Source organism: Peromyscus eremicus, chromosome 8a (assembly GCF_949786415.1).
Source record: "Peromyscus eremicus chromosome 8a, PerEre_H2_v1, whole genome shotgun sequence".
Taxonomy (NCBI): Eukaryota; Metazoa; Chordata; class Mammalia; order Rodentia; family Cricetidae; genus Peromyscus; species Peromyscus eremicus.
In genome coordinates, this window is record NC_081423.1 from 12,980,835 (window position 1) to 12,995,593 (window position 14,759).

The following is a 14,759-nucleotide window of genomic DNA, read 5'->3' on the forward strand; positions in this document are numbered from 1 at the left end:
CAAGTTCAAAAACAGGAAATATTAAGACCTGGCATTAGTCGTCAGGACTGTGGTTAACCATGGTGGGGGAAAGGGATAAGGAAGGGGCACGAGGGGATTCTGGGGTGCTGGTAACTATTCCTTGCTGAGTGACAGAAAATGGTCCTCTTTGTGAAAATTCATTGTGCTGTATTTGGTATTTTCCACAATCCTCCTGCCTCAGTCTTGAATGTGCTGGAATTACAGACACAAATCACCACTAGTATATTGTATGTTACACATTCTTAAGCAAACATGTAGGTTATAAGAATTTTTTAGCCTTATGCATACAGTTCATATGAGAATTGCCTAATAGAATTTTTAAAACTAGAAGCTATTTTAAGAAATAGTTTTATATTACAGCAAGCGCATACTAAAAGGTTCAGAAGAGCTTGCTGTAATAAACATAGACCCTAAAAACATAAAAAAAGAGAATGGTTTGAGTCACAGAAAAATTGAGAAGCTGTCTCAGAGTTTCTGGGTACTTCACTCCCCGTCTCCTGGCTGTTGACGTCTTGCACCCTGACATGTATTCCAATTAATAGTTTTAGGAGGTGGAGAGATGTCTCTGGGGTTAAGAGCACTTGCTACTCTTACAGAGGACCAAAGTTCTGTTCCCAGCACCCAAATCAGGCAGCTCACAACTGCCTGTAACTCCTGCTCCAGGGGATCCAGTGCCCTCTTCTGGCACCTCACATTAGTGGCATCTGCACACATATACACACACACATACACATACACAAAAAATAAAAATAAACCTTTAAAGAAGAGGAACTTTGTATTGGCTATCACAAAACAGAGTCCATTGCTAACTTAGACTTCCTTAATGTCCTGTTCCTGTGCTGGGGCCCCACCCAGGACCCCATTTTTCTTAAGTCATCTTGCGTCTCTTGGTTGTGACCAATTCAGATTTCCTTTGTTTTTGACGGCCTAAACACTTTTGGGGAAGGCTGGCCAGGAAGTTTGTAAGATGCTTCTCTGGTGGGATTTATCTGTGTCCTTTTCTTTTTGATATAGGGTCTCAAGGAGCCTGTATTGGCCTCAAATTAGATTAAGGAACCAAGGATGTCCTTGAACTTCTGGCTTTTCAGCCTTCTCTTCCCAAGTGCTGGTATTATAAGCATGTACCACTGTACCCAACTTATATTTGTGTTTTTCTAATGACGAGGCCTGCTTTGGGTTTTGGGAGGTTTAGCAGTACTTAAAAATATTTTTAATGATTCTGTTTATCACATATACTACCTCATGTCATGCTGGAAGTAAGCGAATACAAATTTAAATAGTAGTGAGTGGTGGAGTGAGATCTTAAAAGATTGCCCGTCAGCCCTGGCCTATTGAGCATTGAGAGCCATCAGGGGTTTTGTATGTGGGCCATGAGTACTAGAGGAAAGAAAAATCACTGTGACGGCTGACTTAACTTGTCAACTGGATACATATGGAATCGACTAAAACACAAATTACTAGGTCCTCCATAGAGGGGCTTCCTTCCTTCCTTCCTTCCTTCCTTCCTTCCTTCCTCCCTCCCTCCCTCCCTTTCTTCTTTCTTTCTTTCTTTCTTTCTTTCTTTCTTTCTTTCTTTCTTTCTTTCTTTCTTTTTTTCTGAGACAGGGTTTCTCTGTGTAGCCCTGGCTGTCCTGGAACTCACTCTGTAGACCAGGCTGAACTCGAACTCATAGAGATCCACCTGGCTCTGCTTCCCAAGTGCTAGGATTAAAGGCGTGCACCACTACAATTAGATGAGTTTTTACATTTTTAATTAATTTATTTTAGGTAAGGTCTTGATGTCTTAGGCTGGCCTTGGATGACCTTGAACATCTGATCTTGCTTCTAGCTTCTGAGTGCTGAGATTACAGGTATGTGCTGCCATGTCCAGTTTTACACAGTACTGGGGACTGAACTCAAGGTGTTGAGCGTGCTAAGCAAGTGCTCTACCAATTGAGATACATCCCCGGTCCAACTTTCTGGGGTTTTGTTGTTGTTGTTTTTTGTGTGTTTTTTTTGAGACAAGGTTTCTCTGTGTAGCCCTGGCTGTCCTGGAACTCGCTGTGTAGACCAGCCTGGCTTCAAACTCAGAGGTCTGCCTGCCTCTGCCTCCTGAGTACTGAGATTAAAGTCCTGTGCCACCATGCCTGGCTACTTTCTGTTTTTTAGTAGATAACTATGAACAAAATAACGGAGGAAGGCGAAGAGAAAAACGTGACATTTAGGGTGTCAGGAAAAGGCTGGTGACATATCTGTAGTCTCAGCCTCCAGGAGACTGAAGGAGGGGTCACGAGGTCGAGGCCAGCTTGGGTTGAATAGCAAGACTTCTCAAAAAAAAAAAAAAAAGTCAGGAAATCAATGCAAAAAAACCCTCCCAAAATTGGTTGGCGTAGAAGTTAGAATATTGCTCAGGCTGTGGGGCTCTGCATCATCTCCATGGGAAGCCGAGGCAGAAGCATAGATTGACACCCTCTTCCAGGGGGAAGCCTGTCTGTTCTCAGGGACAGTTCTCTGATTCTTTTGTGTAACGGGATCTCTAATTAGGGAAAATGTTCTCTGAAAGATGAGAACGGTGAAGCCATGTCAACTGGTCTGGGGTCACATGCCATTTCAGGTACTCTTGTCAACGGAGTGTAGTTTTTCCTATTTTTCCAACCATTATTTCTCAGAACACAAATGACTCTGCTTATTTGTATTTTATGTCAGTAGAAGGCTCTAGAGAAGTTCGATGGACCTGCTAAGATCATACAACAAATGAAAGGCCTGGGAGCCAAGCTGTAGAACACATTTCTGCCTGGCTGCCATCACAGCACACAGCATCCCGTACACACTCCAGCAGGGAGTGTCCTTGTCCTCTTTGTACAGCTTGGCCATGTGCTAGATGGCCCAAAATTATCTGCAATTTGTCATGTTAAATTTCCTGGAGAGACACGAGCAAGCATTCACCCCAGACAGGAAAACAGCAACTAAGTCACGACTCTGTCTAATTCCATCTTTGTAGGCAAAGAGTTTGTTGGGATACTTACAGGAGCATGGGTGAGGGGTTCCTTACAGAAGTGTGGGTGACCTCACAACAGTTGTGTCATGGAAAAGCCCCACCCCAGGATGGGTAATCACTTCCTGAAAGCTGTGTAGATGGAATCTCCATTTCTTTTTTTCCTTTTTTCCTTTTTTTGGTTTTTCGAGACAGGGTTTCTCTGTGTAGCTTTGTGCCTTTCCTGGAACTCACTTGGTAGCCCAGGCTGGCCTCGAACTCACAGAGATTCGCCTGGCTCTGCCTCCCGAGTGCTGGGATTAAAGGCGTGTGTCACCATCGCCCGGCCTCCTTTCTTCATTTTTTTATGATTTATTCATTTTTATCTTATGTGTATTGGTTTTTATTTTTTGACTTGTTGTTTCTTGTTTCTTAAATTTGGTTATTTATTTTTATTTTATGCACATTTTATTTTGCCTGCATATATGTCTGTGTAAGGGGTGTCAGATTCTTTGTAACTGAGTTATAGACCGTTGTGAGCTGCCATGTGGGTGCTGGGAATTGAACCCAGGTCTCTGGAAGAGCGGACAGTGCTCTTGACCTCTGAGCCATCTCTCCAGCCCTGAGTCTTCACTTCCTTTAATCTTCATCTGGTACACACTCCAGCACTTCCCAAGACCGTGCGCAGCTTTGGTGGAATCACAGCCAGCTGGGAGGAGGTGTGAGAGGGTGGCTGAACTCTACAGTGAGAGGCTCCAGAGTACAGGTTATCACTGCTGTTCAGATTAGCATGCCTAGAGGTCAGCATCCACAATACAGTGTTAACGGATGTGCCCAGCAGACTCCAGCTAGGCACGAGGTACCACGTTAATAATGGGGGGTCTGAGGTGAGCATGATTCAGAAAGCTCCAGGCTAGGAAAGGGATGAAGACAGAAGCAAGCACACTGCCGTTATTCCCACAGGGGTGTGCACTTTTGGATTAATTTTCATCCCACTGGGTTTGCCCAAATCTTTGGTTCCACAGGTGAGGAAGTTGAAGTTCAGTCCTGAGTGACATTGCTAATAGTGGCTAACCCGAGCTTTGAACAGATACAGCTGACTTGCACTTTCCACCCATACATGATAGCTCCCGAGAAACCCCAGTTATTCTCTTGTTTCAGAAACTGTCGGGTAGAGCAGTCAAGCCACGAGTCCTGATTAACACGCACTGAATTAAGCATGTTGAGAAACGGTCTATTGTCCTTTTCTCAGCAGTAAAGATGAAGCCTTTTGTGGTTGAAGTCTTCCCTCACTTCCTTCAGCATCTGCCAAGAATGTGAAGGACTGTGGTTTCTCAGGATCCCATGAAGTCCCCAGCATGTTTTCTTTAGTAAGCTCCTGGAGGTGGCTTTGTGCATGGCACACAAGTGCTCGACCACTGAGCTATACTCCAGAATCCAAATCTGCTCGTTTCTTACTTGAAGTAACTTTGGACTCCCCGACCACCAAACTGATGTCGTTCATCCTGATACAATGACTTCAAGAGAGCTCTTGTAAGTCACAAGCAATGTGATATACATTATAGTGATACACTGTCACGCACTGTTTAGAAGCTTGTTGAAAGTGGACTCTGGGTTCGAGGAAGCCCTTCCATTTCTCAAACTCAAGTGGCTATGGCAGGTCTTCTTCAAAAACCTCTTGGGCTGGTAAAAAACGTTCCGGGAGTGAAGGAGCTTGCCGCCAAGCCTCGTGACCTGAGTTCTATCCCCAGGACTCACATGGCAAAAGAAGAAAATCCAACTCCTACAAGTTGTCCCATGATGTCCACACACATGCCATAATACATTATTACACATACAGACATGCACACACACACGTAAAAAATGTTTTAAGTGAGTTCACTTTTTCAAAACTTTCTTTAAAATTTACAGTGCTCTGTCTGCACATATGCTTATAGGTCAGAAGAGGGTGCCAGATCTCATTATAGATGGTTGTGAGCCACCATGTGGTTGCTGGGAATTGAACTCAGGACCTCTGGAAGAGCAGCCAGTACTCTTAACCTCTGAGCCATCTCTCCAGCCCCTGAAAACTTCTATTATTTTTATGTGTATAGGTGTTTTGCCTGCATGTTTCTCTGTCCATCATGTACATACTATAAGGGCAGAAGAAGGCATTGGATACCCTGGGACTAGCAGTCTAGTGAGTAGCCATGTGGGGTACCAGGTTAAGTGCTCTTAAATGCTGAGCCATCTCTCCAGCCCCCATATTCACTTTTATACACACACCTACCACCCAAGTTCGATTTTACACACACACACACACACACACACACACACACACACACACACACACGCATGCACATTCCTTAGGAAAGTAAGCACATTTAACTTGGTCTATTTCATTTACTTTGCAGTGCTGCAGATCAAAACCCAGGTCCTCACCAATGCTAGACAACCTGTCTACCACAGAGCTACATCCTCACCTGCGCCAGCACACTTGACTTAAGGACCTTTTCTCCTCTCTCCTGTCCCCACCTGAAACATACTCTGAGAGACAGAGGCATCAGGCATTTAGGGGCAAAACCCGATTACTACAATCCACTGCAGTCCTAGAGCCCAGGATACTGTCACTAAAATATTCCAAGCCTGAATGGTTACTTACTTTATTTTATTTCATTTGTTTTTATTTCAAGACAGGGTTTTTCTGTGTAGCCCTGACTGTCCTGGAACTCACTCTGTAAACCAGGCTGGCCTCGAGCTCACAGAAATCTGCCTGTCTCTGCCTTCTGAGTGTTGGGATTAAAGTCGTGAACCACCACCGCCTGGGCTACTTTATTTTATTTAAAATACTTATTTTTATTTCTATTTCCGTGTGTGTGTGTGTGGTGGTGTGTGTGTGTGTGTGTGTGTGTGTGCGCAAGTGCATGCCATGTGTTTGTTGGATGTCAGGCCTTGGATCTCCTGGAAATGGAACTCGGGTCTTCTTCAAGTTCAATGTGCTCTTAACCACTGGGCCATCTCTTCATCTTTCTGTAGCTCAACATACCATTGGGGTTTGGGTTTTTCCAGTTTATCTTCCTGGTTTGATAAGAATTCTTCCTTACTGGCAAAAGAGCAAAATTAAGCCAGGTGATGGTGGCTCAAGTCCTTTTTCGCTAGAGCTATTGTCACACGAATTGCTAAATGGTCTTATTACAAAAACCCAGAGCCAGATATTGGGGTAAATGCTGAAAGATCAGAGAAGCAGAGCAGCCAAGCTACAGCCACCACTCACCCACCAACTCCTCAGCCTGAAAGAGCTCCAGCCAAAAAAGCTTCCTCAGCCAAAAAGGCTTTATAGTTCCTGTCTCCTCACACCTTATACACCTTTCTCCACCCACCATATCACGTCCTTCTTAGTGCTGGGATTAAAGGCGTGTAACTTCCCAAGCAAAGGCTAGAGATCTCAAGTGCTGGGATCAAAGGTGTGTGCCACCACTGTCTGGCTCTGTTTTCTCTCCTAGACTGAGTCAATCTCAAGTAGTTCAGGGTGGCTTTGAACTCACAGAGAACCAGACAGATCTCTGCCTCCTGATGCTAGGATTAAAGGGTGTGCCACCACTGTCTGGCCTCTAAGTTTAATCTAGTGGCTTGTTCTGTTCTCTGATCTTCAGGTAAATTTTATTAGGGTACACAATATATCACCACAAGCCATTCGGACTTGGGGGTGTGGTGGGGATCCTCTTCTTCCTACACTCTGCTGGATCCTGAGTTGGTAGTCTGAAGGGCTTCGTAGAACTTTTCTTATTTGTGGAGACAGGATCGAATGTTGCCCAGATACTGTACAGCTCAAACTAGGTAACAGACTTGTGCGTCACGGTTTGTTTCTGTCAACTTGACACCAGCTGGAGTCACCTGGGAAGAGGGACCCTCCTTCATTTGAGAAAATGCTCCCATCAGATTGGTCATAGGCCAGCCTGTGGGGTATTTTCTTGATTGATGATTGATGTGGAAGGGTCCAGCCCACTGTGTGTGGTTCTATCCCTCAGCAGGTGATCCTGGGGTGTACAAGAAGGCAAACTGAGCAAGCCAGGGGGAGCGAGCCATGCTCTGCTTTTGTTCTAGGACTTCAAGTTCCTGCCCCGACTTCCTCAGATCACAGACTGTGATGAGAAAATGTAAGCCAAAAAATCCTTTCCTCTCCAAGTTGCTTTTGGTCATAATGTTTACACAGCAATAGAAAGCAAACTAAAAGCCAGGTGGTGGTGCACACCTTTAATCCCAGCTCTTGGGAGGCAGAGACAGGCCGACCCCTGTGAGTACAAAGTGAGTACCAGGATGGCCAGGACTACACAGAGAAACCCTCTCTTGAAAAACAAAAACAAACAAACAAACAAAAAACTAAGACAGTATACAGGGTTACCTTGAACTCCCAATTGCTGTGATTACAGGTGTACACCGCCATACTGGGGATGAAATTTTCTAGAATGTTCCTGGGCCCTTTATTCTCAGACTTATGTTGCTACTTCGTTTTTCACGACCTCCCTTCTAGTGCTTTGGAGACAGCAGCATCTACTGCCCTCAGCGTCCTTTTCTCTCCCTCCTCCTTAGCTCTTAAAAGTGCTTCAATCCTCCCTAAACTGGATCTCCACATCTCACTGCAACCCCCTGACAGGTTACATTGTTGCCTTTCTCTAGACAAAGATTTGTAAAGCTTTATAAAAAATATCTGTGCTAACACACCTATAATCAAATTATAAGTTGACTGGTCCCTAGAAGGAGTGAGGAATGGTGAACGAGAACAATTATGCCAATAACTGAACTATTGCAATTGTAGCTCTTGGGAGGGATAGTGTAGATATGGGATCAACATAAAATTTTTGTAATTATGAGGTTGTTTGGTAATTCATTAAATACATGTTCACTTATTCCTACCGGTTCGTATGTGTAAAGTTTATTATATGCGTGTATACATGCATATGTGTACTGTATTTTCCGGTCTGCCTTCTGTGACATGCTCCTTGATGGTCTGACAGCCCTTATGCTCCAGGGAGGTGATGACAGAGCCGCCTACCATTTCTTTACCCCGACATGGAAGCTATTTCAGCCCTGACCTTTGCTCACTCACCCTTGACTTCTACATCGAGTGGCAAGGCCTGGGCTTTCCTTGTCTCTATTTTTGCTCATGTACATCCAAAATATATTGACAGGTCAATTCTTTTGTTAGGAACAAGCCAATTAAACAGAATTTCAGAACCAAATTTAAAAAACCCAATTCTTGGTACAAGAAAAAGATATTCCTAATTTTATTAATAATGTAAACAATGCCAGGATTCCGGGTTTGTATTTTGAAATATCATATCTTATGAAAAGCCTGTTGTATTCTGGTGAGACTGATTCTGAGGGCTTAATCTCATAGAGCTTTCAGCAAAAGTTAATTTGCTAAAATACTCCAAAATACAAGCAAAAATTTGAAACATTATTCCCTCATAGAGATTCCTTAAAATGTATAAAATTTCATTTTTTAAAATCTTTTTCTTTAAAATTGTCTTAAAATGCTAGTTCATTCTTCGACACAAATCAGGATTTTATGTCCTTTTTAAAGACAAAGACTTGAAGCCGGGCAGTGGTGACACACACCCTTTATCCAGCACTTGGGAGGCAGAGGCAGATGAATCTCTGTGAGTTCAAGGCCATCCTGGTCTACATAATGAGTTCTAGGACAGCCAGAGCTACACAGAGAAACCCTGTCTCAAAAAAAAAATAAAAACAGCAAACAAACAAACAACAACAAAAAGACAAAGACTTGGGCTTGCAAAATGCTTGTCACCAAGCCTGATGACCTGAGTTCCATCCCTGGGACCTACGTGGTAGAAAAGGAGATAAGTGATTCCTGAAAGTTGTCTTCTGATCTGCCCCTTTCCCCCACCACACAAATAAATAAATAAAATGGTAAAGAAAAGACAGAGATTGAAGTTGGCATATGTAGATCATCTCAGTAGGATCAGAAGTTCAAGGTCATTCTAGTTACATAGTGAGTTTGAGGCCAGCCTGGGCTACATGAGATCCTGTTTCAAAAACAAAACAAAACAATAAATAAATAAATAATAAGGAGAGAGACTGGAAAGGAAGAGGGAAACAAACTTTTACATTTATTTATGTATTTTGCGTATCTGTGTGTACACATTAGAGAACTACACACAGCAGGTGTGTGTGGAAGTCAGAGGACAATTTGTGAGAGTCAGCTGTGGCTTCTACCACGTGGGCTTCTGCAGTTGAACTCAGGCTGCCAGGCTTGTACAGCAAACGCCTTCATCCACTGAGCCACCTCGCTGACCCCAGGAAACTAACACCTCTTAAAGTTTTTTCTCTCTCTTAAAATTTGAAGTGGTGAGAAGTACTTCACTCTGCTTTCCGTTATCATTTGGGAATTTGTTTAAATGAAGAAAAATGCAAACTATATTTTGATTATGTTGTAAAAACCTGCCTCTAATGGTGTTTTTGTATTACTTATTTTTTTATGTGTACAAATGTTTCGTCCGTATGTATGTGCACCATGTGTCTGCAGAAGTCAGAAGAGAACTTTGGATCCCCTGGAACTAGAGTTATGGATGGCTGTGAGCCGCTATATGGGTGCTCAGAATCAAATCTGGGTCCTCTGCAAGGGCAACAAGTGCTCTTAGCTGCTGAGCCATCTCTCCACCTCCTAACGGTGTTTTTAAATCTGAATTTTATTTTATTTTAGACAGGGTCTCACTGAGTATTTCTGGCTGGCCTGGAACTCTCTATGTAGACCAGATTGGCCTTGAACTCACATCTACCTCCCTAGAACTGCAAATGAAGGCACATGCCACCATGCCTAGCTTTAAATGGATTTTTTGTAATATATGTAACATATGGCTGCTTAATATTTGACAGAGTTTTTTTTAACAAGAGAAGCTCAAAAATTTAAGTAATACTGAATGATGACAAGTTTAATAGACTTAGTTATTGGATCTTAACTTATTTTTCCCAATAAGTACTCTCTCTCTCTCTCTCTCTCTCTCTCTCTCTCTCTCTCTCTCTCTCTCTCTGTTGTTTAGTTTTTTCGAGACAGGGTTTCTCTGTGTAGCTTTGGAACCTGTCCTGGAACTCACTCTGTAGCCCAGGCTGGCCTCGAACCCACAGAGATCTGCCTGCCCCTGCCTCCTGAGTGCTGGGATTAAAGGCGTGTGCCACCACTGCTGGACCCAATAAGTACTCTTAACAGAAGTTCGTTTAATGAATCACAGGAGTAAGTTTTTTTTTTTGTTTTTTTTTTTGATACAGGGTCTCACTATGTAGCTCTGGCCATCCTGGAACTCACTATGTAGATCAGGCTGACCTTGAATTCAGAGAGACCTGCCTGCTTCTGCCTCCCAAGTGCTGGGGTTAAAGGTATGTGCCACAACCTCCTGGTTTAAAAGTACAATTTTCAAATGGTGGTAATTTTGTTTGTTTGAGACAGGGTCTAGGGAGTCCAATTTGGCCTGCCTAGACCATGGTTTTTTTTTTTTTTTTTTTTTTTTTTTTTAAGTCTCCATGAGTAGCCCAGTCTGGCTTGAAACACTTGACAGATGATCCACCTACCTCAGCCTCTGAATTGCTGGGATTGCAGGCATGGGCCACCATTCTGGGCTCCATATTATGTCCATCTAAGACACAAGGAGGTAGCAAATCATTGATTAGGTTCTCTTAAGTTCACTTCTGAACACACAGTGCTTTTATATACATTTCTATACATATGTATATATACATACATAGGGTGTTCCGGTGAAATGATATACTGCCTGTGAGATGAACATAAGAGAATTATCTATTTCAAACCAGGCGTAGTGACACACGCCTTTAATCCTAGTGCTTGGGAGGCAGAGGCAGGCGGGTCTCTGTGAGCTCCAGGTCAGCCTGATCTACAAAGTGAATTCCTGGACAGCCAGAGCTACATGGTGAGACAGTGTCTCTATGCTTCTCGTCCCCCACCCCCATAGTACTATCTATTTTATATAATACTGTGATATTTTCAAATACTATTGAGTATTTTACATGATATTATATGTGCACCTTTTAATGTACGTGGTATGTAGTATCACCAAGGAAATTCCCTTAATAATAGCATCTGGCCATCTCCTCTTCCACAACCCTATCGGTTTTTATATCTGTGTCTTCCTTCCGTTCACTCTCTGCTTTAAATTTCACTTCAGGTAATTTAGTGCCTGCACAGAGACATCTGCAATCAATTATAAGACATTTAGGAAGACTGCTCAGTCGGAACAACCTGGGACTCCAGGCCAGATCCCAACCAGAGAACTGAGGCAAACGCCTCGCTCGCTTCCTTAGCGACTCCCCTGGGAACTGCTCCTGTCTCCGAGTGACCGCAAACTTGGCTTTTCTTGCTCAGCGCCTAAGGTCGATTGCCCTGGCCACCCAAGTCCGGAAGAAGCTCTCCAGTCCCAGGAAGTGACAGCCACACACGCTTAACTTCGAGGTGGTGGGCCTAGACCTGTAAACACAGGGGCGGGGTCAGCGCGCGGCGGGGGCGGGGCTAGTGTGACGGGGCGGGACCAGCTCGCGGCGGGGGGCGGGGCCGGCTCGCGGCGGGGGCGGGGCCTCGCTCTAACGGACTCCAGGTGGGTCGCGCGGCCCCCTCTGTGGAAGTCGCAGCGCGTGAGCGGCGCCAGGCGGAAGCCGCGGGGCAGCCAGCCCTCCGGGAGTGTCCGGTGAGCCGCGGCTCCGACGGCCTGCTGTGGTGTCCATCCGGCCGCGCGGGACCTCGCGGCAGTTCTGAGAGGACACCCGCGCGTGTCTCGAGCGCCTGGGCCCCGAAGGTTCACAGCGGAGCGCGCAGGCCCTGGCCTGTCAGGTGCCTGCCGGTCGGACTCCCTCCTCCGTGCCTCTTCTTCCCGCCGGTGGCTCCCTCCCTGTCCGTTCTCCTCCAGGCAGTCCATTTCCTGTCAGGTGTCTCCCTGTCAGGGTCTGAGGATGACGGTGTCCCAGGTCACCCGGTCCCTTGAGGTCAGGTCCATACTGTGAGGTTCTGTCCAGTCAGGTGCCTCACATGTGGAGGTGCGTTCTCCCCAGGTCCTCACCCTGTCGGGTCCCAGGTCAACAATCTCAGAGACAGGCTTTTGTAGTCTGTCTTTCTTTCTTTCTTTCTTTCTTTCTTTCTTTCTTTCTTTCTTTCTTTCTTTCTTTCTTTCTTTTTCTTCCTCCCTCCCTCCCTCCCTCCCTCCCTCACTCCCTCCTTCCCTCCTTTCCTTCCTTCCTTCCCTCCTTTCCTTCCTTCCTTCCTTCCTTCCTTCCTCCCTCCCTTCCTTCCTTTCCTTTGCTCCAAATATATATTTGGTATATATTTGAATGCTTGCTCCCCAATTAGTGGAACTGACTGATAACATTAGGGGATATGGCATAGTTGGAGGAGGTGTGTTTTTGGGAATGGGCTCTCCCTTGCTGCCTGCTGCCTGCAGATCAGGATGTCAACTCTCAGCTCCATGCTTGCCTCCTGCCATCTTTCCTGGAGTGATGATAATGGACTAGAAAGGATAAAAAAAGAAAGGCGGAGTGGGTACCTTTTGGCGGGTCCTGCCAAGATCTGCCATTAAGCAAATACACCACGAGCAATAGAGGTAGAGCAAGAGGTTTGTTTATTGGGGAAGGGTGAAAGGCTGTGTCAGAGTGAGGACATGAGAGAGGTAGGCAGACAGACAGACAGACAGACAGACAGACAAGAGGAAGAAACAAGAGGAAGAAGAGAGGAGCAAGAGGCAAGAGAGGAAACAGCTTTTGTAGTTTTTGTTGTTGTCTGTTTTTGAGACAACATGTAGCCCAGGCTGGCCTTGAACTTGTGATTCTCCTGTCTCCACCTCCTGTGTTTTGGATTACAAACCAACATCACTCCAAGCCATGGAGGAAAATGAAGGAAGATGTTCTCTCTCTCTCTCTCTCTCTCTCTCTCTCTCTCTCTCTCTCTCTCTCTCTCTCTCTCTCTCTCTCTCCTTCTCTTCTTCTCTTCCCTCTTTCCCTTTATCTTTCTCTCTTTCTCCTGCTTTTTCATCCTCCCCGAATTGTCTGCCTGCCTGCCTTCCTTCCTTCCTTCCTTCCTTCCTTCCTTCCTTCCTTCCTTCCTTCCTTCCAAATCTTTCCCCCATTCCTTCTTGAGACAGGGTCTCAAGGAACCCAGGCTGGCTTCAAAATTCACTGTGTAGCTCAGGTTAGCCTTGAACTTTTGATTCTCCTACCTCCACTTCTCAAATGCTGAGATTGCAGGTATATGCCACCATAACTGCTAGGAGAGAGGTTTTAAGGGGGAAGAGAGCCTGTCAGGTTCTCAGGGGATAGGGACAGGATACATGCAAAAACCTATGGAACAGTCCTATGTATGCATGTCACATAGGATCCTGGAGAATACATCAGGATATTAGGATAGAGTATTATTATGAGTAAAACATACATGTATATGTATATTATATATGTATGTATGTATTATGAGTAAAACAGACTACTTTCCCTGACCTAGAAATCTCATGTTCCACTTATTTTCCTTTATTTCTACCTGTATCACCCCCTGGTTATCATTGGCCTTTTTTATTATATCCAGGATTTTGCCTCTTCCAGAATGACATACAGTTGGAATAATCAAAATGCATGTTAAAATACTGAATGGGGCTGGAAAGAGGTTCAATGGATGAGTGCTTTACTGCAAAAGGATGCAGATAAATTTGGATCCCAATACCTACATAAAAGTGGGGCATGACTACACTTCTGGGGGTTGGAAATAAGAGATCACCAGGGCTTAATAGTCATCGGCTACCCTGGCTTCAGTTTCAATGAGAGACTCTATTTTAAATAAATAAGGCTGGCAAGTGGTGGTGGTGCATGGCTTTAATCCCAGCACTTGAGAGGCAGAGGCAGGCAGATTTCTGTGAGTTCTAGACCAGCCTAGTCTACAAAGTGAGTTCCAGGACAGCCAGGACTACACAGGGAAACCCTGTTTCAAACAAAACAAACAAACAAAAAGAAACAAGACAAAGAAAAATAGAGGTGAGCTTCTTCCTCTGGCCTTCTTGTTACATACCTGTACACATATGTGCACACATACCACACACAATAATAATAATAATAATAATAATAATAATAATAATAATATAGAATTTATTATGTAGGTGTGCAGACATGGAGGTGCCACTGTGGATGTGTGGAAGTCAGGGAACAAGTTTTGGGAGCTGATTCTCTCCTTCCATCATGTGATTTCTGGTGCTTAATCTCAGGTTGCCCGTCTTGATACCAAGAGCCCTTACTCATTGAGTCATATTACTGGCCCCCTACATTTTTGTTTAAAAATTATTTTTATTTTATGTGCATTGGTGTTTTGCCTGCATGTATGTCTGTGTGAGGGTGTGAGGTCCCCTAGATCTGGAGTTAAAGACAGTTGTGAGCTGCCATGTGGATGCTGGGAATTGAACCTGGGTCCTCTGGAAGAGCAGTCAGTGCTCTTCACTGCTGAGTCATCTCTCCAGCTCCCCCAAAATTTTAATTTTTTAAAGAATCAGTACTAGAAATTTTGAAACTGCCTTAGAAGGTTACTAACACTTTCTTCTGTCTCCACACTGGAGGGTTTTCCGGGGTGGAAACAACTTAAGAGTGTTTGGAAGAAAGGAAACTATTTTCTTGCAGGAAAAATAAATCCTAGTCATAAAATATTGTTACAAAATATTTGCATCAATCTTTAGAATAAATTGGAAACCATAGAAAAGTCATCTCCAAGTTTCCTGGAAGCTTCCTTTGCCTGGAATAGCAGGCTATAAACCTTACT

At 44.4% G+C, this 14,759-nt stretch overlaps 1 protein-coding gene across 2 annotated transcripts in view; it reads left to right on the plus strand.

Moving 5' to 3' along the window:
* The first annotated feature begins 11,578 nt into the window (after positions 1-11,578).
* The window catches only part of LOC131916728 (meiosis-specific with OB domain-containing protein), a 43,602-nt gene continuing 40,421 nt past the window's right edge, over positions 11,579-14,759 (plus strand). The window contains exon 1 of one of the 2 annotated variants that reach the window (XM_059270217.1): positions 11,579-11,810. The gene's annotated coding sequence lies outside the window, so the exon portion shown is untranslated. Of the gene's footprint in view, positions 11,811-11,888; positions 12,014-14,759 lie in introns of those variants that run through there. The other variant, XM_059270216.1, reaches the window with a different exon arrangement.